Genomic DNA, 27,487 nt, shown 5'->3' on the forward strand with positions numbered 1-27,487 from the left:
TCTTTCTTGTGGTTACTTGCCTTTGTTTTGTCTATTTGGAATAAAACTCACTATTTACACACAGACTGTGTGCTAGCCATTGCTGTTGCTTACAGCATGACTCATCTAACTTGCTGCTGAAGGGGAAGCATGTGGATTTAAGCAAGAATGGAAGAAAAGGGGAAGCAGCAACCGGCTGGGGATTTATCAGTCGGCGCAACAGCAATGGAGATGAAGTTAGAAGATAATACTGAAGCTCTCTGGGCAGAGAACCAAGAGTTGAAGGCAAGATTAGCACGGCTGGAAGGAGTGACCTCAGAACAAGCAAGACAACTCTCTGACTTATCTGGCAGGCAAGTGGCAAAGAATTTTGTTCCCCTTCCCCCACGTTTTAGTGGGAGCGGTGCAGAGTATGATTCATTTCGGGCTTCCTGCTTGTATTATTTAAGGCTTAAGGGAGAAGAATACAGAGATGATGATGCCAGAGTGGCCCTGGTGGTGGGGCTTTTGGAAGGGAAGGCGCGGCAGTGTATTGCCCCTTACCTAATGTCTAATGACCGAGTGCTCACCAACTTATCAGCCTTCTTGAAGCTTCTGGATAGCATGTTCAGGAATCCTGCACAAGAAGCAGAGTGGGAACAGGAGTTCTTGAGCCTTAAGCAAGGAAAGGGAACTGTAGCACAGTTCTGGTCCTCTTTTGTGAGACTTGCTAGACAACTAGGCTGGGAAGGAAAGGCCTTGGTTGGATTGTTTAAGGCGGGACTCAGTGAAGAGATTCGGGTGGAGTTGGCAAAAAATCCTGGGTTGAAGACCTTGGAAGAGGTGGCACAAGTCGCCTTGCAACTAGACCTGAGGTTCCAATCGCTGGACAGGTTGCGTAGGGGCCAAGGAAGGTCAGAGAGCCGCAGGACATTTGTGCCCTTAGAGCTGCCGGATTCACGAAGGGTGGAGGAAGAAGCACCCATGCAACGTAGTTCTATCAGAAGGGGTACAACACCTAGTATTACACACGCTGAGAGAGAGAGAAGGTGGAGAGATCGGTTGTGCCTTATCTGCGGCTCCCCCAATCACATGGCTCGTCAGTGTACTGTAGGAAGAAACCGAGGTGCGCTGTCTGGCACAAATGTAACAACACCTGGAGAGGGCATAGTGGAGCAGTCGGGAAACGAGATGACCCAGCCCGTTCTGGAGGCCTCGGGTTGGGGGAAAAGAGACCCAAAGGGCTTCCACCTGGACCGATCTTACCAGTAATTACAGCATTCGCAATGCTACGACTCCCAGATGGAAGGGGCGAGCGTGTGGAAGTTCTTATTGATTCTGGAGCCTCGACTGATTTTATAGACATGGACTTGGTGAGCAGGTTGGGAATAGAGACACAGTCATTGGAAGAACCTTTAGAAGTTAGAACAATTGATGGTAGAGTGTTGCTGTCTGGCTGTGTGTCAGAGGCCACAATGCCAATTGGTCTAGAACTGCCGGGACACCGAGAGGTCATTGCATTCCATATCACCAGGTTGAACTCCTACCCCGTGGTTTTGGGGATGAGTTGGCTATCCCGTCATGATCCGATGATCTCCTGGGGCCAGAGATCGATGACCTTTTCGTCAGTGTATTGCCGACTACATTGTTTGGGAATCAGGGCGGAGAAGAATGGTGAGGCCAATGGTACGCCAGACTGTGGTCCGCTCACTGGGGAAGAGAGACAAATACCCCCACAGTATAAGTCTTTTAGAGACGTATTCTGCGAGAAGGAGGCAGATCGGTTACCACCGCATCGCCAGTACGATTGCAAAATAGATCTGGTGCCAGGGGCTGAGATACCCGCCAGCCGTATCTACGCTATGTCAGAAGTGGAGTTGGCAGAACTGAGGGAGTTCCTGCGAAAAAATTTGGAACGGGGTTTCATACGGCCTACCAAGACTCCGGGAGGAGCTCCAATTTTCTTTGTGGATAAGAAGAACACTTCTGAGAAAAGACTTGTAGTTGATTACAGGAAGATCAACCAGCGCATGATTCCCAGTCGTTACCCGTTGCCACGAATTGGGGATTTGCTGGAAAGATTACGGTCGGCTAAAATTTTTACAAAACTGGACTTGAGGGGGGCATATAATTTGATACGAGTAAGAGAGGGAGATGAATGGAAGACGGCCTTTAACACCAGGTACGGCACATTTGAATATCTTGTCATGCCGTTTGGACTACAGTCGGGCACGGCCACCTTTCAGGCATTTATTAATTACGTGTTGTCCGACTTGTTGGATCGTTCGGTCCTTGCTTATTTAGATGACCTATTAATCTACTCGGAGAGTCTGGAAGAACACGTACAACATGTGAAGGAAGTGTTAGAGCGTCTAAGAGAACATCGATTGTACGCTAAGTTGGAGAAATGCCACTTTCACGTAACAGAAGTGGAGTTCTTAGGCTATAGAATCACCCCAGAGGGGGTGCACATGGATCCAGCAAAGGTTCAGGCAGTAGTGTCATGGCAAAGACCCAAGACTCGAAAAGATGTACAAAGATTCTTGGGGTTTGCCAATTACTATCGGAAGTTTATACCAAGGTACTCAGGCCTTACAGCACCGATAACAGATTGTTTGAAAGGCAAAAAGGCGTTTAAATGGACTGAGGAAGCCCAAAGGGCGTTTGAGAGACTTAAGAACTTGTTTGTGGAGGAAAGATACTTGGCTCATCCAGACCCGTACAAGCCGATGGTCGTGGAAACCGATGCTTCGGACAAAGCCATTGGGGCGGTGCTTCTCCAGGAAGATGACAAAGGGGAACTGAGACCATGTGCCTTTCACTCAAGGAAATTAAACTCGTCAGAACAAAATTATACTATATGGGAGAGAGAGTTGTTGGCAATAAAGGATGCTCTACAAACTTGGCGGCATTTCTTGGAAGGGGCGCAGCATCAGGTGGAGGTACGCACTGATCATAAAAACCTAGAGTACTGGCAGACGGCTCGTCAATTGAACCAACGACAGATTAGGTGGGCGCAATTCTTTGCCAGGTTCAATTTCCGGATTAAGTATGTGTCTAGTGCTCAGAACCAGCGGGCGGACGCATTGTCCCGAAAACCGGAGTATTCCGAAATAGAGACCGGGTTAGAACGGAGATTGATCCTGAGCCCCGAACAACTGCAGCTAGCAACAATGACGGCATTAGAACGGTCAGACTTTCTCCAACAAACGCAGAAGGATGGGTTCGCTCAAGAGAAGAGGAAGGCAATACGTAAGGGGGAAGTCCAAGGGAAGGAGTTTACTGAGAGAGGAGGGCTGCTGTACAAGGGGGAAGCTCTCTATGTGCCAGAGGGAGAGCTTCGTGCGAGGGTGCTGAGACAATGCCATGACAGTCCAACAGCAGGACATTTTGGGCAGTGGAAGACGGAACGTCTGGTATCAAGGGATTTTTGGTGGCCACGGATGCAGGAGGAGGTCAAGGAGTATGTCCGGGCATGTGAAGTGTGCCAACGGTCCAAAAGACCTCGCGAAACACCAGCCGGGCTACTTCAACCACTGCCCACACCACAAGCACCGTGGGAAGGCATTGCTATGGACTTTATCACTGATTTGCCCGAGTCGCAGAAACAGACAGTGGTTTGGGTGGTAGTAGATCTGTTCTCCAAGATGGCACACTTTGTTCCTTGCAAGAAATTACCGTCGGCACAGGAGACCGCGCAACTCTTCATAGAACATGTGTTCAAATTGCATGGATTGCCGCAGAAGATTGTGTCTGATAGGGGAACGCAGTTTACCTCCCAGTTTTGGAAGAGACTGATGCAATTGCTGAAGGTGGAGGTGTGCCTCTCATCGGCTCGGCATCCTCAGACAAACGGAGAGGCCGAACGGACGAACGCGACGTTGCAACAGTACCTACGTTGTTACGTGAATTATCAACAGGATGACTGGGTTGGGAAACTAGCGTTGGCTGAGTTTGCTTATAATAATGCTGTGCATGCTTCTACACAGCAGACGCCATTTTTTGCCTGCCATGGGCGACATCCACGGGTGTTTCCAAGTCAGGGAGATGGACTGGCAGTGCCTGCAGCTGAACAGTTCGCAGAAGAAATGGAAGCGTTGCACAGTATTCTGCGAGAACAGCTAGAAAAAGCGAAGGCTCTGTATAAGGCAGAAGCTGATAAACACCGGCAAGTGGGCAAGGAGATAAGGGTAGGGGACCAAGTTTGGCTATCCACTAAAGATTGGCCGAGCAAGGGACGTTGTAAGAAGTTACTGCCGCAACGGGTAGGGCCATTCGAAGTGTTGGAACAAATAAATCCTGTTTCATATAAGTTACGTTTACCGACTTCAATGAAGATGTATCCGGTGTTCCATCGGTCACTCTTATCGCCAGTAACGCCAAGACACCGGTATCAGAAGAGGAAGGAGCCACCACCTTTGCCCATCTGGGTGGAGGGTGAACCGGAATATGAAGTGGTTCAGCTATTGGACTCTCGTAGAAGGGGCAGGGGGGTACAGTATTTGGTGGCTTGGAAAGGGTACGGACCAGAGGAGAACTCATGGGTGAATGCGAGTGATATACATGCATCTAGGCTGCAGAGAGAGTTTCACCATAGGTACCCTAATAAACCCAAACCCCGGGGTTGGGTAGAGGAGCAGGCAGAACAGGCAGACTGGGAAGCTGAAGTGAATGGTGGGTTTGAAGAGGAGGAAGAAGTAGAAGAGTCGCAACCGGGTTGCAGTTATTGGGGAAGTGAAGAGGGAGAATGGTGGGAGGTATCTCATAACGCCCCAAGTAAGGAAGTGCGGAGGCGGGAGGAAGGAGAGGAGGCCCCTAGAGGGGGGGATGATGTTAGGTTAGAGCCGATAACTAATGAGGCTCAGCTGTCGGACTTGGCTGATAGCCCGGAACTGGAAGGGAGGCTTGCTTTGATAAAGGAACTGGCTGGGAGGGGTGAGCAAATGGCAGAAATAACTCAAACCTCAGAAGAGAGTTTGTCCGAGTCTGTTCCTAGTTCTTTAAAGTTACAGGAACGTAGGAGGGGAGGGTTACAGGATAAGAGGAAATGGCAATTACAGAGAGAGAGGCAGAGGGCGTTGTTCGAGCGTAGGAATAAAAGGAGGTGGACTCACGCTAGAGAGCTAGATGAGTCATCATCTGATTAACTAGTGGTCTTGAGCAGGAAGTTGCAGTCTTTCTTGTGGTTACTTGCCTTTGTTTTGTCTATTTGGAATAAAACTCACTATTTACACACAGACTGTGTGCTAGCCATTGCTGTTGCTTACAGTAATCTTCCTGCAGATTCCTTTAGTTTACTGAAGGTTATTTTAACCAAGTGTGTTTTGAAACTCTTATTACAGTATATGTGTAAGATAATAAATCAAATAAATGCTAATAATATCATTATAAATGTCTTTCAAATATCCTTTTCAACCACTTTGTCACAAAACTGGAACACCCTGTTACCATTGTCTTACCCTGATACCACTGATTATTTTTTTAATTGTTGACATACCCCAAATCCCCAGAAACCAAACATCTTGAAGGAAAAGATAATTATCCCATTAAGAATTAATACACAATTTAGTTGCCATTAAAGTGCTATTTTGGCACATATTGGGTGGGGATGTCTATAGAGGGGAGGCTCCTCTTTGACCATGATCAGGGTTCCCAGACCTGCAGGCGAGGGGCAGGGGCAGAGCCTCAACACACAACACAAGGGGGAACAGGGCAGGGCAGCAGAGGCAGGCAAGCACCCCTCCTTGCAATTACAGTCACATGAAGGCAGGGCATTCCCAAACATGGTTTAGCAAAATACATGTTCCAAATCTGAATGTTCATTCCAACCCTTTACATTACCAACTAATAGCACAATGGGTCCAATAGAATGAATTAACTTAACGTTTTTCAAGTGTGGACTTCCAGATTTTTGGTCATATCTTTCTTGGCATATTTTTTTATCATTGTTGAAATTAGTTTTTGAGTATATCCCCTTGCTGTTCTCTCTTGATTGAGAGCCAGTGTGATGTAGTGGTTAAGAGCGGTAGACTCGTAATCTGGGGGACCGGGTTCGCATCTCCGCTCCTCCACATGCAGCTGCTGGGTGACCTTGGGCTAGTCACACTTCTTTGAAGTCTCTCAGCCCCATTCACCTCACAGAGTGTTTGTTGTGGGGGAGGAAGGGAAAGGAGAATGTTAGCCGCTTTGAGACTCCTTCGGGTAGTGATAAAGTAGGATATCAAATCCAAACTCCTCCTCCTCCTCCTCCTCTTCTTCTTCTTCTTCTTCTTCTTCTTCTTCTTCTTCTTCTTCTTCTTCTTCTTCTTCTTCTTCTTCTTCTTCTGTATGTCTGTGTGTTTCTACTGAGTGCCATTTTCTCCTGTTGCCTGAAGAGTGCCATAAAGACACTGTCTCCTTGCGTAACATGGATTAAACTGCCTCACCAGTAATTCACTCAGTCATCTAACCTTCCTTTAAAAACCATAACATCTGGATACTAGGAAGTATATAGAATTGGAGCTATAGTTTTGAATGTCAGGATAAAAGGAGGCTTTGGCTATCTGTTTGTGGGCCGAATATAAAAAGGTATTTGTGCAAATGTAGAGTCCTCTCTTGATTTCTACTTCAAAGGGTGGTTTGCAATGCCTTGGTCTACTTATTGTCTATGCAGTGCATTTGCTTTCAGCTGAAGTGCTGTAAGAGAGAATGATTTTGTGGGTAAATAAAAGTGTCACAGTGAAGTAATTAACAGTTTTCTCTCCTGAAAAGAGAGTCTTGTGATGCCCACTGATTCCTGTGATTGTTTATTGATCAAGGAGTTATGATACTGAGCCAAGCGTTGTCATGGTTCAGTTATCAGAGTAGTACGTTGTCAAATGATGTGCTCTTTTGACATGGGATCAAACTGAGAATGAAACAGAAATTGTAGAGGGCTGTAAATCCATCAACCTGAGCCAAGGGGAGCTAGAAGCCTCCCAGAATTCTCGCCCTTGACAATGTTATGTGTGTTCCGTCTGGAAAATAAGGTAGCTAACATTTAAATCTCTGAAATAAGGGCGAAAAGAAATAGAATAACATGCTATCATCTTCTGCTGCTAAAACAATGTTAACATCTAACTTGGTGGCAACTGTGTCCTAAGTAGAAAGAAGGGATTTGCTTCCAGTTGAAGTGGTGGATTCACATATTTCAGAAATAGTGCAGAGGCTCATAGGAACAGCAGAAGTCAGACCATTGATCCATCTAGGTCAGTATTATCTACACTGACTAGCAGCAGCTCTCCAGGTTTTCAGAAAGGAATCTCTCCCAGATGTCAGGAACTGAACCTGGGATCTTCTGCATACAAAGCATATTCCATGGTCCTTCATACAGTTGATACATCATAGATGAAGCAAAGAGAAGAGTAAGAAGGATCGTCCACTGTTGTTTAAATATTTTATTTATTAACAATATTTACAGGCTTAGCCACCTCAGCCATTTAGACTAGATTCAGAACCTTGAGGCTAGGTTTAGATATTGTGGGAAGCTCTTTCCATTTTGGTTCCCCTGTCCCCTTTTTAAATATACTAATTTCTTTTTGGGATTTTGTCATTCTGTTTTCAGTCCTTGAGCATTTTGGTTTTCTCGGAAGCAATGGTCTTAATAATCAAAACAATTCTCTCAGCACCTGATCTGAAGTGGACGGAAACAATGTTATCCTGCTTTCTACTCACTTTTGCTTTTGCATTAAGAAGTAGACAGTGTCAAGTATCTAGCTTAGTATTGTTCACACTAAGTAAGTAGCAGCGGCTCTTAAGATTTTTCAGAAAGGGGTAGTTCTCAGCTCTACCTGCAGATGCCAGGAATTGGGACCTTTTGCAAGGAAAGCACGAGTCCTCTAAGTCAGGCATCCCCAAACTTCAGCCCTCCAGATGTTTTGGACAACAGTTCCCATCTTCCCCAACCACTGGTCCTGTTAGCTAGGGATCATGGGAGTTGTAGGCCAAAACATCTGGAGGGCCGCAGTTTGGGGGTGGCTGCTCTAAGTTGTCCCTGCATTTTCTCTCTCTGCCTTGCATCCTTTGTGGCACCGTACTACAAAATACTGTGTATCAGTATTTTACTTCCCTTCTGTATGCTGCTGACCACTACTGGTATTGTGGCTAATGTTGTCATCAAAGCCCAAGACGAAAGCTATTTAGACCCCTCAGGTGCTTTTAAATTTTAGTTTCTTGTCATGTTAACAGCAAATTCCCGAGTTCAGGGAGCGGTGACCTGAATGGTGGCATTTTGACTGTAATCTCTGCTTGCTGACTGCTGCTCCAAGAATAAAAATTTAAACCGCAAGATTTAATGAAATCCCTCCAGATTAAGTGCTCAGTGTGCTGAGGAAATTGTGTTATCAACCTTCCCTCTGTAGTAGTAAGCATAAGGCTTGGTTTCTCAGTAGGAGAGTGTCCAAGAGAGACAACTCCAAGTCCATCAATAATTTACATTTTTGTTACTTACCAGCCCAGGATTTGGGATTTTGTTGTTGCCATAGCAATCCATCTGGGCCCGGGCAGTGTTTTAAGTGGTGGTGTATAGGGATTCACAGTGTGTGCTTTAAACTCCTGTGTGCCAAAGTAATCCACAGATCTGTGCTACAATTGATTTGAGATGCTGTTAAAATAATTGCTCATGGCACTTTACATCTATGACAGATTTGAATATAGTTAAGGGTGTTAAAGTTACAGAGCAGCCAAGGTTTTATTTTTATTTTTTTAGTTGATGATATAACTTTGCTAACAAATCAATATTTAGTATGAAAGAATGTGTTGCTGGGAAAAACAAACAGATGATGGTGTATTGATTTAAGATACACATCACAATCCTATGCACTCTTAACTCAGAAGTCCCACTTTGCTTAATGGACTTGCTCCTAGGTATATATGTGTGCATAGGATTGCAACTTCAAACTACTTTGGATTTGATATAAATCATAAATTTGTATTAAAACCAGTAATTTGGCTATGCTACAACATGTGTTATATATCATATGTCACGATTCACATTTATATAATATAATTATGATATGTTGTAATGCAGGGGTGGTGAGCCCACAGGCTGAATCAGGCCTGGCAAGTCATCGGAAGTGGCCCACCAGCCCCCATGCAAATGTGCCCTTTTCTCTTGCACATTCCTGTTTTCTGAGTACCATCAACCTCCCTGCAGAGGCGGCACACAAGAAAAAGAGCTGCATTTGCAAGGTCAGGAAAAGCCAACTTTGCGAAGCATCTTCCATCTGGTTAAGGTGCTCGGCTGAGAGGTCAAGCCCAGCCCAGTTTTTCTTTGAAGTGTTGAGGCAGTTGTTTGCTTCCCCCATTTCAGTAAGCATGAGGTTTGGTTGGTTTCTTAGCAAGAGAATATCCAAAAGAGACCACCTCAGCCAATCAGTAATTTGCACTTTTGATTCCTGGTATTTGGAATTTTGTTGCCATAGCAACACATTGCTGCCTCTGCTCTTCAGACAGAAAGCTCTAATGGTAATAGCCATTGAGTCTTACCCTCCATTACAGTGATGGGGGCAGGAATATTGCCTCTGCTCTTGAAAGACTGTATTGTTATGAGTTGCAGTGGGTCAGTCTGGATGATGCCCTGAGTCTCTTCCAGTTCTTGGGATCCTGTATCTGTGGGAGTAGTATGTATAAGAACAAGCTTGTTGAACCAGTTCCTCTATTAAGGTAATGACTTTGGGCTAGCTGGCTAAGCACCATAATTAGCATCACCAAAGAAGTTGCTCTATGCCACAAGACAAATGGGTGGGCCTTTCTCTCTTCCCCTAGCTGCTGTGTAGGAGAACAGTAGCCAGAGTTGTGTATGTGTGTTGTTGTTTTAGCTCTGTGCTGGTCTGTGCTGGACTTTGAGGCTCCTTTTGCAACCAAATGGGGAAGCAAAATTTCTTGGGGTCTTAATGCTCTGAGCCCGTGTCCCTCATATTATGCTCAGGTTGTATATACAGTGGTACCTCTAGTTATGAACTTAATTCGTTCCGGAGGTCCATTCTTAACCTGAAACTGTTCTTAACTAGAGGTGTGCTTTTGCTAATGGGGCCTCTTGCTGCCACGGCGGCGCCGGCACACGATTTCTGTTCTCATCCTGGGGCAAAGTTCTCAACTTGAGGTAACTCTTCCAGGTTAGCGGAGTTTGTAACCTGTAGCGTTTGTAACCTGAGGCGGTTGTAATTAGAGGTTCTACTGTATGTGTAAATAAAACTATATATTCCTTCATTCCAAGGAAACCGAACCCAGGATAAGCACTGGAAACCCTGGAGTCTCTCACTGATTGGAGACTGGGGTGGCATTAAACAGTATTCTCTGAAGAGCGCAGACAATGATTTCCCACTTGCATTGGGCTGGGCTGGGAGGAGAGGAACTTCTTCCCCCAGCCCAGCACAACGATGGGGATGAAATCACTATCTCTGCCCTTCAGAGACAAATCTCTCTGCACCAAATGGGTGGTGAGTATGTGTGCAAGTCTCTGCATGATGGTCTGCATAAGTGTGTGTGCACATGTTGTTATGAAGGTGAGTGTGCATTATGAGGTGGCAGTGCCTGTTTTGGCAGTGCCCCCTGTCACCTGACCATGCCTACCACTGGCAAGCAACCTTTGGAGGCTTGTCCTCTCCCTCTCCCTCCCTGAGGAAGGTTATGTGGAACATATCACCCTCAGCCCATGTTGAGTGTTGGAGTTTGGAAGGATCTGATCCTCCAACTTCTTAAAATATGCACCTGGTGTTGTATTAGACTTCTGCATGAAGGGAGAAGAATTGTAGGTAGGGTAGCCCCTCTTTGTAATCAAGACAAGAACTTGGATGTTCTCCAATGAGTGTGGATAGATGCAAAGGGAATTTTGTCTCTGTGTTGTTGTTGGGTGTCTTGTTACATAAAGCTTCCTGCTTTATGTAAAATTCCATGTTATTTGTCTTCTGTTATGCCAGTTGCAACAGATCTGATAGTGTATTAGATCCACCACCTTGTCTTTCTAGTTCAGCTGTTGTTTGGCTCTTTGAGCAGTGTTTGTCTATGTCAGGGACACTCTTCAAGCATCTCCCAAATCAAATCTCTGTGAATTCCCTCCCCTCGCCCCACTGATTCCTCCAAGTAAATTAAATAGAAGATGCACATTATTTACATGATTGCTTCAGGGTCTCAAGGGAATCTTTTCCAGATACCATTTATAAAAAAAATGTACAGAATATGCTCTGAAGTAATATTGCAAAATGCAATCAGGCATAGCTAAAATCATTTTATTCTATTGGTTTTGCTAATGGATTTTGATTTTTAAAAATAATAATAACTGTTTCCTCTGAAACAATATTGAAATGAAAACCAGATCTTGCAGGACTAGTTGACAGATGCTGTAACAGCAGCTGAGGAAATGCAGTCGTCATTACAAGAGCACGTTCCCCATGCTCGAACCCACGGGATCCGTAGCCATGGATGAGTGAGTTAATGTTCCAGCACATGATATAAAATATTCTTTGTTTAAGAGTAAGACATATAACGCAAATGGGTTTTTATTCTATAAAATGATGTTGCATCTTCCTTAGCCGAATCATTTCTCATTTTTCTTGTTTGATTTCCTCATATATGTAAAATTCTAGAAGTAACTGGTATATAAGCAGATTCATGCCACTGTGCTTCCATTTATGTGCATTCATTTTCAGCATTCCTATTCCACACTGTTGTTGCTAATATCTAATCAAAAAGGTTTCTCCATTTTATACAGAGAAAACATTCCCTTTCCTAGCCTTTCCCACATCTCTCCTTCTGTCTTACCCTCAGTTGTAATAATCACAATGTCAGTTCTTTAAAAAATGAATAAGAAAAAAAATCAACAGGGGCTCTTATTTGCTCCCACCATATCAGTAAATATCCCCCAAGTCTTTGAACAAACTCCCTGAGACATGTCCATGTTTCATTGGGTGCCAGGATTGGACACACACACACACACACACACACACACACACACACACACACCTTTCATTATGAACAGTGGAGAAGTGCAAAGTTTCTCTCTGTGAGTGAGCACAATGGTGGCTAATGTAGGTTTCCCTTATTTTCCTTGAGGACAGCAGGAGAGGGAACATGCAAGGACCATTTTGTGGTTTTGCCCCTTCACTTTTAGATGTGACAGCCATTTTGTGACCTGCACTTTTTCAAAATTTCAGATGTGGCCATTGATTTTAAAATGTTGATGACTCCTGCCGCAGAGAACTTGAAAGGCAGGTTATAGATTGGTAAATAATCAATAATAGGTCTTCTATAAAATTAGCTAATGACTTGGATCTAGACATTGTTCCTGCTGGCAGGAGCTTCCTCTGAGAGGGGTTGTACTGATTTCCCTTCTCTCTCAGCATCACCTCCCACACAGTGTCCTAAAACTGTGCAAGAGATTGTACTGGGCGGGGGGTGGGAGGGAGATCTGCAAAATTCACTCCACACCCACTCACACTCCTAGCAAGATCAAAAGCCTACTGTGGAAGGAAGTAGCTTTTCCATATGTGGAAGACAAAATCTGAATCCAACTCAATTAGCGGTGGTTTATTTATTTATCTATCTTACAAACATCTGTGTTATTTTCGTGGCAACACATTTTCAGTCACGTATAATATTAACGAGTGCAATTCACAGCGCTTTGTCACACTGTAAAATTCTCTCCTGCAAGGTGTGGTGATGGCTGTCCACTTTGGATGGCTTTACAGCAGGATTAGACAAATTCGTGGAGGGTAAGTCTTATCTGTAGCTAGCAGCCATACAGTAATTGCTAATGTTCTACTTTCACTGTCATAGGCAGTATGCCTCTGAATGCCAAGAGGGGAATCACAAGGGGGGGAGAATGCTGTTACACTCTGGTCCTGTTGAGGGTTTCCCATAGGCATCTGGTTGGCCACTGTGAGAACAGGTCGCTAGGCTATATGGGTTCTTGTGATCTCATGTTCTTAAAATGTATCAGCGAGAAACTCTGTTGCATCATTCCTACTTCCATGTCCTGTAGGGAATATCTCCCTCATACATGGAGGAGTATATACCCTGTTGCATGTTGATCTGCCATCCAAACTCACTAAGTTTTGTCTTAGCTTTTTTTTTTTGCTTCTTTCCAACTATAGTCTTACACCCAGTTTTCACAAGCAGCATTGACATGGGAAATTTAGCAGCTATCTTCACATACTGTGATATTGAGAACAATGAGCAGTTCTCATAGTGCAATGATTTGTGATATTAGCACATGGGGGACAGTACTGTTTTAAAAAAAATCACATACTCCACAAAACCTATAAAAACAGCTCCAGGCTTTGGGGTAATTTCATAGTCTAAAAGTGGGATTGACCTAGGACTATAAGTGCTTAACCGCCAGAGCCCATTTGAAGCATCAAAGGGAAATAGAGATAAATAACATCAGGATTGGCAGCCAGTATGTAGCATCGGGATTGGCCAGGCCTTGTATTAAAAGTAGGGGCCTAGGGAGGTACCCTTGCCTAGTCAACAGAGGATTCTCAGTCCTTCAGGTTCTATCTTCTTACAACTTCCAGGTCAACCTGCTTCTCACTCAACTGCCTGACACTGAGTTAGACCATTGTTACATCTATACCACTATTGTCTACACTGACTGGCAGCAGTTTTGAAGGGTTATAGATGGGGGGAGGGTGTCCAGCCGTACCTGGAGATGCTTGGGGATTGAATCTGGGGTTTTCTGCATGCAAAGAACATGCTCTGCATGTCACAGCCTTTCCCACTCTAGACCAATTCTCCCCTAGGAGGGTTAATGTCACGGCTGTACCATGTCAAAGATAGTAGATCTAATATAGCTATATTCCAGAATACTCTGATCTTATTTTTAAAACACATTGTCATGGTATCCTTTTCCCCCTTTACAGAAACGTGGACTTCTGATAGAAAAGGAGAGGAGGCATCAGAATCCACATTGTAAACAGTAAGTTTGTTCTCAGTGCCTTCTGAAACTGAATATTATACGACATTTGCTTCTTTTCCTTGACCACTCTGTTCTTTCTTTTACCAATATAAGAAATTAGTCTGGTAAGCAATTTCTGCCCTCTCTTAAAACTCAATTTCATTTCACTGGAGTGGACATTTTATTCATTTATCCTATAATCCTCTTAGATAAAAAACCAAGATAATCCATGCAATGTATCTGTGCTGCACCACATAGGGACATATCATTAGTGTTTTCTCAACTAGGATGATTTGGTGCAATAATATTGGTTAGGAAGCCACAAAATAAAAGAAATAGCAAATCATATGTCTGATTTCTGCAGGTGCCTTTACGTATTTTTAATTCATTGCACGACAGTGTATTCCTGGCAAGCAGAGCAGAAATTGGAAAATCCTATAATTGCTTTGATGTTTAGCTGGTGCTTGCCATTGTATACCTGAAGGAGCATCTCCACCCGCATCGTTCAGCCCAGACACTGAGATCCAACTCTGAGGTTACAGGGAACCAGGTAGAGGGCCTTCCCAGTAGTCGTACCCGCCCTATGGAAAGCCCTCCAATCAGGTGTCAAGGAAATAAACAATGATCTGACTTTTATAGGACATCTGAAGGGAACCCTATATAAGGAAGTTTTGAATGTTTAATGTTTTACTGTGTTTGATGTTTTAATTGGAAAGCTGCCCAGAGTGCCTGGGGCAACCCAGTTGGATGCATATAAATAGTGTAGTATTATTATTATTATTATTAACCATGGTGCCTGTGAGCCAGAAAGGTGCATGTTGATGGTGCTGGGGAGCACTGTATTTCACACTGCAACAAGGGCAAGAGATCTTATTCAGGTCTCAATTCTCAATACAGCCATACCTTGGTTGTCGAATGCCTTGGTACTCAGACGTTTTGGCTCCCAAACGCCGCAAACCCGAAAGTGAGTGTTCCGGTTTGCGAACGTTTTTCGGAAGCCGGACATCTGATGCAGCTTCTGATTGAGTGCAGGAAACTCCTGGAGCTAATTGGAAGCTGTGCCTTGGTTTTCAAACTGTTTCGGGAGTCAGATGGACCCCCAGAACGGATAAGGTATGAGTGCACATATGATCAGCTTCCAAGACAATTTTGGGAAAGGAGACTTGCATAGGCTTCTAAGTCATCGCATGGATCAGGTATAGGGAACCTCAAGCCCAAGGCCACTCTCCTCCTTTGCCTTGCTTCATATATCACTTGAGAGTTTTTGCTTAGCTGGAATATGCCTTTGAACTCCAACAATGCCTCTTACTCTCCTGGATGGAAGATAGAGAGGGCTGTGTGTAGAAAGCAGACCGCTGTACAAAGGTATGGTTTACGTTAAATGCCCCCCCCCCCTTTTTTACTCTGACCCTATTCACACACAAGTGTATTTCTATCGGAAGCTTGCCTAGAAGGAATACAGCCCATTGGCTGAAAGAGGTGCCCAACCCCTGATATGGATGAACATTTGGGATTCAAAGTGATCTGAAAATGTGTAGATGATAATATTGCCTCAGGATCATGGTTTTTAGCCTAAGACCTCATACAGTTTTCAGCAAATTCCCACTGCTGTATTGTGGAAACAGTGTGTTTGTGAAATGGGCAGATGGTAGCATACCTGTGTTTGAATCTTTCTCTCTGTTTTATACACGTAATCAAAATTCCCCCCCCCCAATTTTGGCTTCCTTTAGCAGCTGGCACGAGCACCCTGAACTCATATCAAAACCATTCAAATGGAATCTGAATGTATTTATGTACATGAAGAAGAAATTAATCAACCTTTGTTGGAGCTCCAATGAATACAACCACCATTCCTCCTTTAGGCAGAATATAATGATGAGAAACCTTTTCATAGCATCCATCAGTTAATTTATCAGTCATGGCCTTAGAATACAAATGTTCTAACCATGAATATATAATTACAGAAATGGAACTGTGCAGTGTCCATTTAACACATGTAATACATAATTTATTTTAGTTCACCGTTTGGACTCAATTCTTGGAAACGTAATGTAAACAGAATTACCATTTTCTAATTTTTAAACAATAACTTTATGACAGAGTTTGGGAATACTCAACTAGCAGCAGTCAGTTTGCTTTAGCGGACAGGTAAATTGCAACACAGCTGGTTTGTCTATCAGCCACCTTTCTCCAATTAATATAAATGTTGAGCCCTCTTGAACAAAGGTAGCCTACTCAAAGGAGTACGTCTTTCCTAAAATGTATGACATGGATAGAACTTGTTCCTGCATAGGGCTGCCATAGTCTGGAAATTTCCCAGATATAGCTGGGATTCACCAGTTGGAAACAGCGTCCGGGTGCAAATCTCTGAAATCTCAACAACTTTTGTGTCCAGATTTTCACTTTTTGAAATATGGCAACCCTATTCCTGCAGAACATGGTATCATTTTCAATTACTGTTTTAATTCATGAAGTTCTATAGAATGCATAGCAAATATACCCCTCCCTCCCCCCAAAAAAACCCTACTCTGCAACTTCCAGTTTGAGCATTTTGATCCCACCTGTTTTCTTTTGAAAGCAAAGGATGGAAGAGAATTATTAACTTGGAGTGTGAGTTGAAAACATTGGGTTTTGCCACATGGAGAAATGTTGTAGGCTATGCTCACCCCTGTTAATCCATATCAGCATGGATGTTGGGACTGAAAAAGAACTGTTGTGCAGAAGCACCAAGGCAGCTGGTATCTCTCTCTCTCTCTCTCCTTGCAGAATTGCTGCCTTCCCTTCTGGCATAGCACAATGGAGTGAAATCAACCATGGGGGAAGAGAATGTCTGGAGGGTTTAGGGTAGAGCAATGCATTAGGAAGAGCTATGGCTCTGCTCCACTGACTTTGCTCGTCTTCAGATGAAGCCCTCAGCATGTTGTCTCTGATGTTTCATTAACTGAATTAGGGATGTACAAGCAACAAAGCAACAAACCTATCCATAAGTGGGAGATAGATTTTAGCAAAGTGGAAGTGACAACAGCCAGTTGCATTGTGAGGGGCAGAAGTGCCACCCTTTTGCTCTTAAGCAACTGTAGCCCTCGTTTTATTTGCAGTCATCACTTCCATGTACTGTACACACATTCACAGCCTCAGATATGCCCCCACTGTGTTGTTTGATATTGCAAACTGCCTTGAAATTGGAAAAATGGGATATACATATTCAAATAAATGAATATGAGGACAATTATCTCCTTTTGCACATGTCTATTGATTATAACAACAGCAAGCAAGCATATTAAAATTGATGGGGTAGCCATAATGACTAAGGCAGGTGTTAGCTCTTTACCTCCAATGTCATCGTAAGAAGACAAACTGATGGACTTCTATTTTATTCTCATTACTATTATTATTATTATTTAAAATTCAGAAGCTTTTTGTGGGTTTGGCTTTGATATTTTCAAAGATCATAACCCTGTGGCTGTGGAGGAGGCGAAACTATTGCAATATCCCTTGCTGAAGAGGTGTCTGTTCATCGTCCTCACACAGTTAACTGTTATCAAATTTCACCTGCCATGACACTTATTTTGGATTATCATACAATTGACAGCTATGATGGTTTCTAATGGCTGTCTAGTTAACGACAGTTTCCTCCATCATTCATGTATTATAAAGATAAATTTGTGTAATTTGACAAATCGGGTTATTGTTCAGATTAACAATTGGCTCATGAGGATGATGCTGGAACAATGGACTAGGTCTCATTTCAGCCAGCCGAAATAAATCTCATCCCAGCCCATTGAAAATAACAGTAATATGAGCAGTTTCACACCATTACTTCCAGAGAAATTGAATTCATTTTTTTCAACCTTGCAGATTCATAAAATTAGAGTAGATCTTTTATTCTTAATTTTCTTTGGAAAGCTGCATGCTAATATTTTAGGTTCTAGTGCATGCGTGCAATGAGATGGAAACGTCTGAACACATTTTGAGTCCATTTCTATTTAAAATGCCATTGCAAAGCTTTGAAAAAAGCAAGTTAGTTGACTTATGAAGATTCTCTTCTAGTAAAAGAGGAAAAATTGCTTAAAACTTAAAACTAGAATGAATTCAGTCCTTATCGTACAAAAACCTTGAAACGGTTTATTTTTCATGGAGCCCAAATTCATTTTACATATTTTTTTATGTAATCATGAAGTTTTTCTTAACTGGTAGGCTGTATTTCTCACAAATCTACTGATATAACCAAGCCCCTTTTTGGGGGGGGGGTTCTTTTGGATATTTGAGGTTTGCTTGAGAAGAACTCTTGATCTGTGTGGTCTGGGGACTAGGGCTGAATGCTCCTTGTACCTTTGGAAAAAAGCATGTGGCAAAGTTAGCTTTGAAACTGGTCTTCTGAGTACATTGTTATACTAATGGCAGGAAAGAAATTTAACACAAGGTCTCCTAGGACATGTTGTTTTAGATTGCCACTTAACTGGGCAGATTATTTTGGAAGCAAGCATATTGTGAAAGTCTTCTATTTCCCAGAAGATCATCCACAACGACCTTGCTCTCATGGAAATTTTGAGGCTGATTTTTAATTTAGGTATCAGGGATCTTAAGATATAACCACACAGGAATTTATCCAGCACAGTATTACTAACATGAATACATACTAAGTTGCGTGTGGTTCCAGTTATTGTGCATTGTTGTGTTTCACTGTGTTTCTTTGACACTACAACCAGAGTAGCAGTGCTTTTTTCAGACAGAAAACCTAAGCATGGATTTTACATTCTGCAATTCCCTGACATGTACTAGTTATTCAACCTAATTTTGCAAAATGGTCCTGTCTGCAGACTTCCCTGGGGACTTCAGTTGCCATCTATCATCTTAGCACCTTGATTGATTACTCACCATTATTTAATTTATCTTCAGATTCTTCTTTGCTTTCCCCTTAGTTAACAACAAACACAGTGCACCCCCAGTGTCCCAGAAGTTGGATAATCCTTTGCTGAATGGTTGGTAATACTTTGTCTCAAGTAATAATTTTGTGTGTGAAGGCTATGGCCCTGATCCAACAATGGATGTTCAGCATACGGAATAAGGTTTCTACAAATGATTCATTCTCATCTGTTCTTGCTAAAGGCTGTTGCAGCAGCACAGCACGGATTGTATCTTGAGGCAGTACAGACTGTTTCCCAATTCATGCAAGTAGTAGGACATCAGTTTTTCTGCTTGTGCCAAGCACTCGAAGTGGCTTAAGAACAAAATAAAATATGAGGCATGCTTATCTCTTGGCTGCTATATCAGGAGGAAACTGATGCATTCTCCTTAGCCAGCTACAAGTCAAGCCGTAACCTGTGGCCCTTCAGATATTACTGGCCTCTGGCCATCATCATCCTGAATTGCTGGTCATACTGCCTGGAGCTAATTAGGAGTTGCAGTCCAACAACATAAACCCAGAAGGCCAAATGTTACCCACCCCATGCTCTAAGCCAGGGGTCCCCAGACTACGGCCCGGGGGCCGGATGCGGCCCAATTAGCCTGCCAATCCGGCCCGCGACGACCCCCGCCGCCCGCTGCTGCCGCCCGCTCTTACGGTGCGCAGCGCGGCAGCGCTCTTCCGGGTTGGGAAAAAAGCGCCGAAAATCGTTTGTGCGCATGCGTATGGGCCTCTCCCGACCCGGAAGAAGTCATTTCTGGTGCACTTCCGGGTCGGGGGAGGCCTACGCGCATGCGCACAACGGATTTTTGGCGCTTTTCCCACCCTGGAAGCGCGCCGCCGCGCCAGTAAGCGCTCGTGCGCATGCGCTCGGGCGCGCACTCCCCCGCCCGCCAGGCCCGCCGCGCAATCGGCGCGGTGGGAACCGGCCCAAACGCCGATAAGTCTGGGGACCCCTGCTCTAAGCAATGGCCTGAAGAGTAACTTATTAAAAGCAAATGAAAGTTTTCTGGGAACTTTGTCAAACTTTTTTGAGGTGCTGTTTCACAGGGGGTGGGAATCAAAGGAAGTTGTCGTTTTAGGATGAGTCTTGTCTGTTTCCAGTTCACTTTTCACATGCTTAAAAAAACACACCAAATAATTCTTTCCATTTCCAAATTAACCTGTGAGTTTGTAGAAATTATTTCATGTGTAAATGCATTCATGTGTAAATAAATATTTAAATGTGAGTTTTCTCTCAAGAGGCACATTTAATGCAAAGTTTGAAACAGTTAAACTGACCAGAACTTCATCACAACATTTGGAAACATCTTGCTGACTGCCAAGTCCCCAATCCTTTAAAAAAAAACCAATGGCATATTTAAAGACTTAAATTGGAGCTGGCCTTTGTGCCAATGAGCTGTTCTCTATTCCACTTCGCTACCACCCTACCACTCACAATAAATCCCCACGGACATTCATTTGACATTACACTGGTGGCTGTTGGGGAGACAGGCAAACTGATGAGATGGCAACTATTAACTATTGCTGCTAATACATAAACAGTAGTGCCTCTATGACATGTTTTGCCAACCTGCCAAAAAACACTGGCACATTTAAATTACACTGTAAATGCTGTAACTCCACATTTTGCCCTCACCCCCCCCCGGGTCGCCTTAGTGCTGGCAGTGCAATTGCAAATATTAGAGAACTGAACTTTGTCTAAATTATCTGGCTATAGCACACGTTACCACAGATCTGTTTGAAGAGTTTCTGTGTGCAGCTGATTAGACACTCTAATGAGAGTGCCATAAAAGCCTGTGTATTGTGTTTCTTTCTTTTCTTCTGGAACATTATGTTTTCAGTTGTCAAACAGCTATAACAAACTAAAGCTTAAATGTTCAACTGAAAGAAGCAGTAGCAAATGACTCATTTTTAGTATTTGGAAAAGGAAGTAGAATACATTTCTTAAGACTTAACACTCTGGATCCAGAAACACTCGTGGGAAGCAGCACATCACACATCCACCATCTTGTTTCAGTAGGCCTTTGGATCATCAATGCTTCTCTAATATATATTTTTTTAATTCTCATGTTCTTGTTTAAGGGCTTAATCTATTGAGGTTTTATGTTTTAGATTTTGAAGTGTGTGTGTGTAAATCATTGTAAGCAGCTTTGAGACCTAGCTGATGAAAAGCAGGATTCACATTTTTAAAATAAATAAACAAAAAGACCCAGCCCGATGGGTGGGGTATTATTATTATTATTGTTATTTTCTCCCTCTCTCATAATACTAGAACTGGGGGGGGGGGGTCATACATGGAAGCTGAACACTGAAAGATTTAGGACAGGCAAAAGGAACTACTTCTTAACTCCATGCATAGTTAAATTATGGAATTCACTTCCACTAGATGTTGTGATGCATACCACCTTGAATGACTTTAAAGTTAGCCATACCCTTCATGAATCTGTCTATCAGTGGCCTACAGCTCCCATCAGTCAGCATGGTCAATGGCCAAGAATGACAATTGTTGTTAAAATCAATGTTAAAATGGTTCAGTCAAACCACCCTCTCCCAAAATTATCTTATATTTTCAAGGCAATTACCTAAACAGTTCTGTGCTGTGTTACATGAGAGTAAGCCCCAATGAAAATAAGTCGGCCACCCTGGGCTCCTTCAGGATAAATGGTAGGATAAAAAAAGGAAATATCATAACATAAATCTTATATCTTGTCAGCCATTAGCTACTACCTTGCCCCATAATCTGGCATGCATTTTCATGCATATGTATTTTCAGGGCATGCATGCATACATACTAGTTAAACATGTGCTTGCCTGCAATTCTCATTTTCCTATCCAGTAGTGTTTGCTTGTGTTCTAAAATGAAATAAAAAGACTTGCTTGAGATAGCTCATGGGTACTAATGCTTTTGCAGTGCTTTTCTTGCTTGATTCAGTTACTGATCACTATGAAAAGTTCAGATGCATTTAAACAGCCTCAGGGTGGTTGACCATTAGCATTTCACGATGAACCCTGTATTAAACAGTTAACAGCATGCCTGCCTGAAAAAAGCAGCCACTTTGATATGCTGAACAAAGACCTTCACTCTTTCTATCTGGTCCAATGACTCTGAGAAGTTATCAGGCAAGGATAAAAATCTTTTGGTGTTCAAAGTCTCTGTGTTTTCTCTAGCCTGGCTTTTTAGCAGCAAGAGAAAAAGCAGGATATATTAGTGAGTTGCCATGGTCCAGAGAGGAATGGAGAGTGGTTTCATTCCATCAACTGCAGCTTCAGGCAAATGACTCACCTTGCATGCAATAAAATGTACTATAAACATGAGTGTACGGGAGTATATAAACATCTCCCTTTGCCCAGACAGTCACTACATTGAGCTAATACATTGCTTGCAAGTAAATGACAGTCTGAATTACACATTTGCATTAGTTACTTGGTGTATCATTCCAGAGTATCGTGAGTGAGCATGGATACATGCCACACTCTGCTCAGTAAGCAGTCATAATCAGGAACTCATTTTGTGGCAATGCCTCTGTGCATGATTCCTCCTGACCCCATTGGATTTCCCCCCACTTATGTATATACAAGACATAACTTTTTGGGTGAGAGTGGAATCTTTTATTATCATTGCCAAAGTTAACGAAACATATGACCATGCACCTTTACAAATTTGCTTTGAATGTTTTATGTGGAATAGTAAAATCTATGAGAGCAGTGTTGAAGCAAACAGTACTTTTTGCAAATCAGAGTAACTTAATAAAAATAATAGTCTAGTAACTTGTAGACCTCTAGATGTCATTGGATCCCAATAACCATCAGCCTCAGCCAGCATGGCCCAATGGTCAGGAATGATGGGTGTTGTAATCCAACAACATCTGGAGATCTGTTAGCCACCTATGCCCTAGCATGTACCCTGCACCTCTTTTCAAGTGTGGATTCTTTAAAACACACACACACACCACTGAATTTGGTGAATCTGAAATTTGCTTGCAAGCTTAGACTTAGCACAGTGTGGCAGCTACCTCAGGGCTCAGTTGCTAGAGGGCTGGGGAATAGTGGGGAGGATGTACACCTCCAAGCCACTGGTGGGGAACTTTTCAGCCTACAGGCCTACATAGGCTCACCAGACAAATTTGGGCAATCACACCCTCCCTCCTGGGGCTGAGGTGAGCCTAACATTAGGTATAGGAAATATCAAGTTGCAGCTTGAAGCTTGAGGCCACAGCAGCTGCAAAGGAGGAAGAATTGGGAGCACGTTCTTAAGTGTTGCCCTGCACAGGGAAAGAAAAAATGTTTCAAATTCTAAACCTGCCATGTTTGGGCTTCAAAAGAAAGCTATGCACCCCCTTCCTTCTTTCTTTGCTTCCCTGGCATGAATTCTTTTGTAGTGTCGGCTTGAACTTTCAAAACTTTATCTTGTATGCTATCAAGTGGGTGGGTGGCCTTCAGCCTCTGTCAAAGTGGTATGTGGATATGACCCTTTGGCTCAATCCAGTTTCACACCTCTGGCTAAGCTAACCTGCTACCCTCAAATGCAGTGGAGATTGTTTCATTGCTAGTGTTGAATTGAGATTCAGTTGCACGCCCAGTCAGCTTTTGTTTGTGGAATGGAGTCACCACCATTCCCTTTTCCTGAGGCCAAGCCTGTTTGCTTTACATACAGGCTTACATTTTAAGAAACTAAGTAATGGGTGATTTGATAATGTGCAGAACTCCTCTAACTTCTTATCAGTAAAGAGGTCTATTGGGACTTCTTTTTCACAGACTATTTACTCTGTCGCTTTCCCATTTTTCCAAAATAAATTGCAGTACTTTGTGTGTTATCAAACAGAAATGGCCCAGAAGTTTCAACATTACCCTTTCCCTGCCACATTGCATGTCTCGTTATTAACTGAATTCATTACATAACTTACCCTACTACATTACATTTACCTTTATTACTAAATTTTTTATTCCATTATCATTCCTGTATAATATGTTGAACAGAGCCCACCTATAACAAACAAACAAACAAACAAAAACCAAAGGGTGCCCCTTAAAGTGCTAAATGTATGAATAGTCCTACAAAATCTACAACCCAAAGTGTGCCACCTCATCTTGACTAATGGTAGGCTTTGGTCCTGTAACTGGCTGATGCAAAAAGCTAACAACTGTGCAATTTTACCTGCATTTGGGGCTTGTTATGTCCCATCCTGTTGATGCAATGCCATTTGCCTTTATTAGGAACCCTGATGAACACAGCCATTGCTTCCATGACTAATTTTCAGGGACTCTGCATTCTCTTGTATAATTCCATACCAGAAAACACTACTACTTGGATAACTTTGACTTTTGTTGTTTGTTTGTTTGCTTGCTTGCTTGCTTGCTTGTTTGTTAAGCTTGTCACCAATCAGATCTTAAAGTGACTTCACTGCAGAACATATACATACAGTAAATACATTTTTAAATAGAAAGGAAAAGAAAAATCATATAAACATTAGCATTGCGTACAGGATATACCTGTATAGCAGTAGCAGCAACAACAACACTGGCAGCACAGTAAAACAAAACAAAAAACCACAAAAAACTATGCTCCCATCCATGAACCAGCAGAGTGGAATTAAAAAATCAAACACCGACACGCGCACCCCACTCCTTAGCCCAGAAATCCCTAACTTGGAAAAGTCAGCCACTTGAACCCAGTTTTGTTTTAATTCCTCACTGTACCCAGAAGTCCAGCTTCAAGGCCAGCTACTGCAAATCAGTGGTGGTGGTAGAATGAGTCCTGCTCCAGGAATGGTCCAGCCGTCTCTTGCAAAGACAACAGCAGCAAATTCAGATCAAGAAGAGGTGGCAAAAGGTTTACCTGCTCTGCAGATTTTTCCAGTTGCTGCTGCTCTCCTGCCAAGGAGTCCAGAAAACAGCCATGCCTACCTGGGAATTTATCTTCGCTACCTAGCGATCTGATATCAAGGCCAGCAGCTGTAACTAAATCAATGCACATGTGACTTCCTCCAGGGATGGTCTGCTTGCTTTTTCTCTCTTGCAGAGCTAGCAAAAACTCTACCTGCACCACAGTTGTTCTGGCCACTGTTCTCCTCCTGCTTCTGCTGGGAGTCTAAAATAAGACTGGACAATTTCACAGAGGACAAAGCCTTCATTGTTTACAAAGCAAAATGACTTTGTTATGTCTCCACGGCTAGAGGCAGTTTGCTTCTAAATACCAGTTGCTGGGAATTGCAGATGGACAAAGTGCTGTTACACTCATGTCCTTTTGCAGGCTTCCCAAATGCATCTGGTTGGTTACTGTGAGAACAGGATGCTGGACTAGATGGGCCACTGGCCTGATCCAGAAGGGCTGCCCTTATGTTTAGCAAGGGCAATAAATATAAGACAACCTTTGCAATTGTTGAAAAATTCATTCTACTACCTCTCCCTAAAGGATTTTGGGAGGCTTCATACATGACAGAATAAGCTCAAACTTCCTTTACTATGTTCTGTTGTTATGTATCCTTATATATAAAGGTAAAGGGACCCCTGACCATTAGGTCCAGCCGTGACCGACTCTGGGGTTGCGCGCTCATCTCGCATTATTGGCCGAGGGAGCCGGCGTATAGCTTCCAGGTCATGTGGCCAGCATGACAAAGCCGCTTCTGGCAAACCAGAGCAGCACATGGAAATGCCGTTTACCTTCCCTTATCCCTATTTTAGGTTATTTTTTAAAAATGTAACTGAGCTAGTGATAATTAACCAACATATTAAGAGAGGTGTTTTTTAAAATGATGATGCATTACAAGGACAGCTCTCCTAGGAACAGACAGAAGCAGTAGGCCAAACCTGGAGAAATACAATTTCTATTTTAATGCAGATGTCATTAGTGGCAGGGATGGCAAAAGAATAGGACTATGCAGGATGCAACCTTCCATCAAAAGGGCTATAAAACAGAACATGCTTTGAAGTTTTCCATTAGGCATCAACAACTGTGGCTTGGTTTTTCTAGGCTAATTGAATCTCTTTTATTAGCTGAGAAAGTCTCTCTCTGTGTGTGTTGTATGTGTTAAAGAGATGGTTAGCAGATTGAGCCACAATACAATGCTTCCAAATTTGGAGCTTATAGTTTTCCAACAAGCAGTGTGTTCTGTGTGTCCATGTGTTTCCGTGTTTTGTACACAGAGTGTTCTCCGGTTTGTAGATGAGAAAGAAGTATCCACTGTACAGCACAAATTCTCTGTGTTCACTAAAGATGAAAAAAGATGAAAGAAACTTTATTTTATTTTTATTTTTACTGTAAAGAAATAAACAAGTTCTAGATGGCAGGAAGTCTTGGGCCCTTTCTACCAATTATCAACCATCATAATGCAGACTTTTGACTCCTCAAGAGACTGGCACCTCTATGGCCAGGACTCAAGACCAGTTCAGCTATTCCTCATTGCTTGTGCATCGTACAAGGTACCTGTTGTCCACAGTGCTTGACATGCATATGCTGTGTGGATTTACAGTGCACAGATCTTAAACATTAAACACTGTTACACCCTGAAGCATGAGCACATAATAAAGCATCAGCTTTCAGTGGGTTTTTCTGTGGCCTGTCTGCGTAGCGAACAAAGGCTAACCTGAGGGTTCTGCCTCCATTTCTGTAGCTACTCCAGGCAAGCGGCCATTTGTGTGTGAGAGTCTGTATTCCACTCTATGCAGCAATGCCATGCAAAAGCAGTTACATGAAATCACCCTCCATGTGGTGTCCATTCCATGTCAAGTGGCCCTTATTATTCTTCTTCAGAGGCATCTGTTGTCTTCTACTGCCTCCCGCAATTTGGTCAGACTCATGTTGGTAGCTTCAAGAACACTGTCCAACCCTCTCATCCTCTGTCGTCCCCTTCTCCTAGTGCCCTCAATCTTTCCCAACATCAGGGTCTTTTCCAGGGAGTCTTCTCTTCTCATGAGGTGGCCAAAGTATTGGAGCCTCAGCTTCAGAATCTGTCCTTCCAGTGAGCAATCCTTAAGAATCATTTACATTTATCTTAACATTCACCCTTACAAAAGGGCTTCCCTAGAAACTTGCCCTGTTGCATCTGAACATGTTTCCAGTTTTGTAATGATGTTGTAAGGTAAGTATCAAATAGCACTCTTTATCCCATTTGAGCCTTCCTCGAGATAATCCCAGTCATGCAGTTTGTGAATTAAACATAAAGTCCCGGTATATAGCAACCTCACAAACAAGATTTGCATAATGAACTTCTTCAGAAGTTCTGAAGATGTGCTGTGTACATCTGCTAGGCAAATATTTGCATACAGTATATAGTTCTCACAGTAGGTGAGGGATTTACACATGTGGTAGCACAGTTTCCTGGGCAGAGAATATGGATAAATTCTGCATTTCTTTTCCATATGAAATATTAATTCAAAGTCTAGGCCACTGTGGTGTACACTAAACAAGTGTGGAGTGAATCTAAATAAGCAGAGTAAAAGGTAAAGGTAAAGGGACCCCTGACCATTAGGTCCAGTCGTGACCGACTCTGGGGTTGCGCGCTCATCTCACATTATTGGCCGAGGGAGCCGGCGTATAGCTTCCAAGTCATGTGGCCAGCATGACAAAGCCACTTCTGGCGAACCAGAGCAGCACATGGAAACGCCGTTTACCTTCCCGCTGTAGCGGTTCCTATTTATCTACTTGCATTTTGACGTGCTTTCGAACTGCTAGGTTGGCAGGAGCTGGGACCAAGCAACGGGAGCTCACC

General features: G+C 43.1%; 1 protein-coding gene across 2 annotated transcripts in view; it reads left to right on the top strand.

Moving 5' to 3' along the window:
• SYT1 (synaptotagmin 1) overlaps positions 1 to 27,487 on the top strand; it is a 333,238-nt gene that overhangs the window by 115,406 nt on the left and 190,345 nt on the right. For both annotated transcript variants that reach the window (XM_035127518.2, XM_035127522.2), the window contains exon 2: positions 13,836 to 13,891. The gene's annotated coding sequence lies outside the window, so the exon portion shown is untranslated. The remainder of the gene's footprint in view (positions 1 to 13,835; positions 13,892 to 27,487) is intronic.

Source organism: Zootoca vivipara, chromosome 10 (assembly GCF_963506605.1).
Source record: "Zootoca vivipara chromosome 10, rZooViv1.1, whole genome shotgun sequence".
Classification (NCBI taxonomy): Eukaryota; Metazoa; Chordata; class Lepidosauria; order Squamata; family Lacertidae; genus Zootoca; species Zootoca vivipara.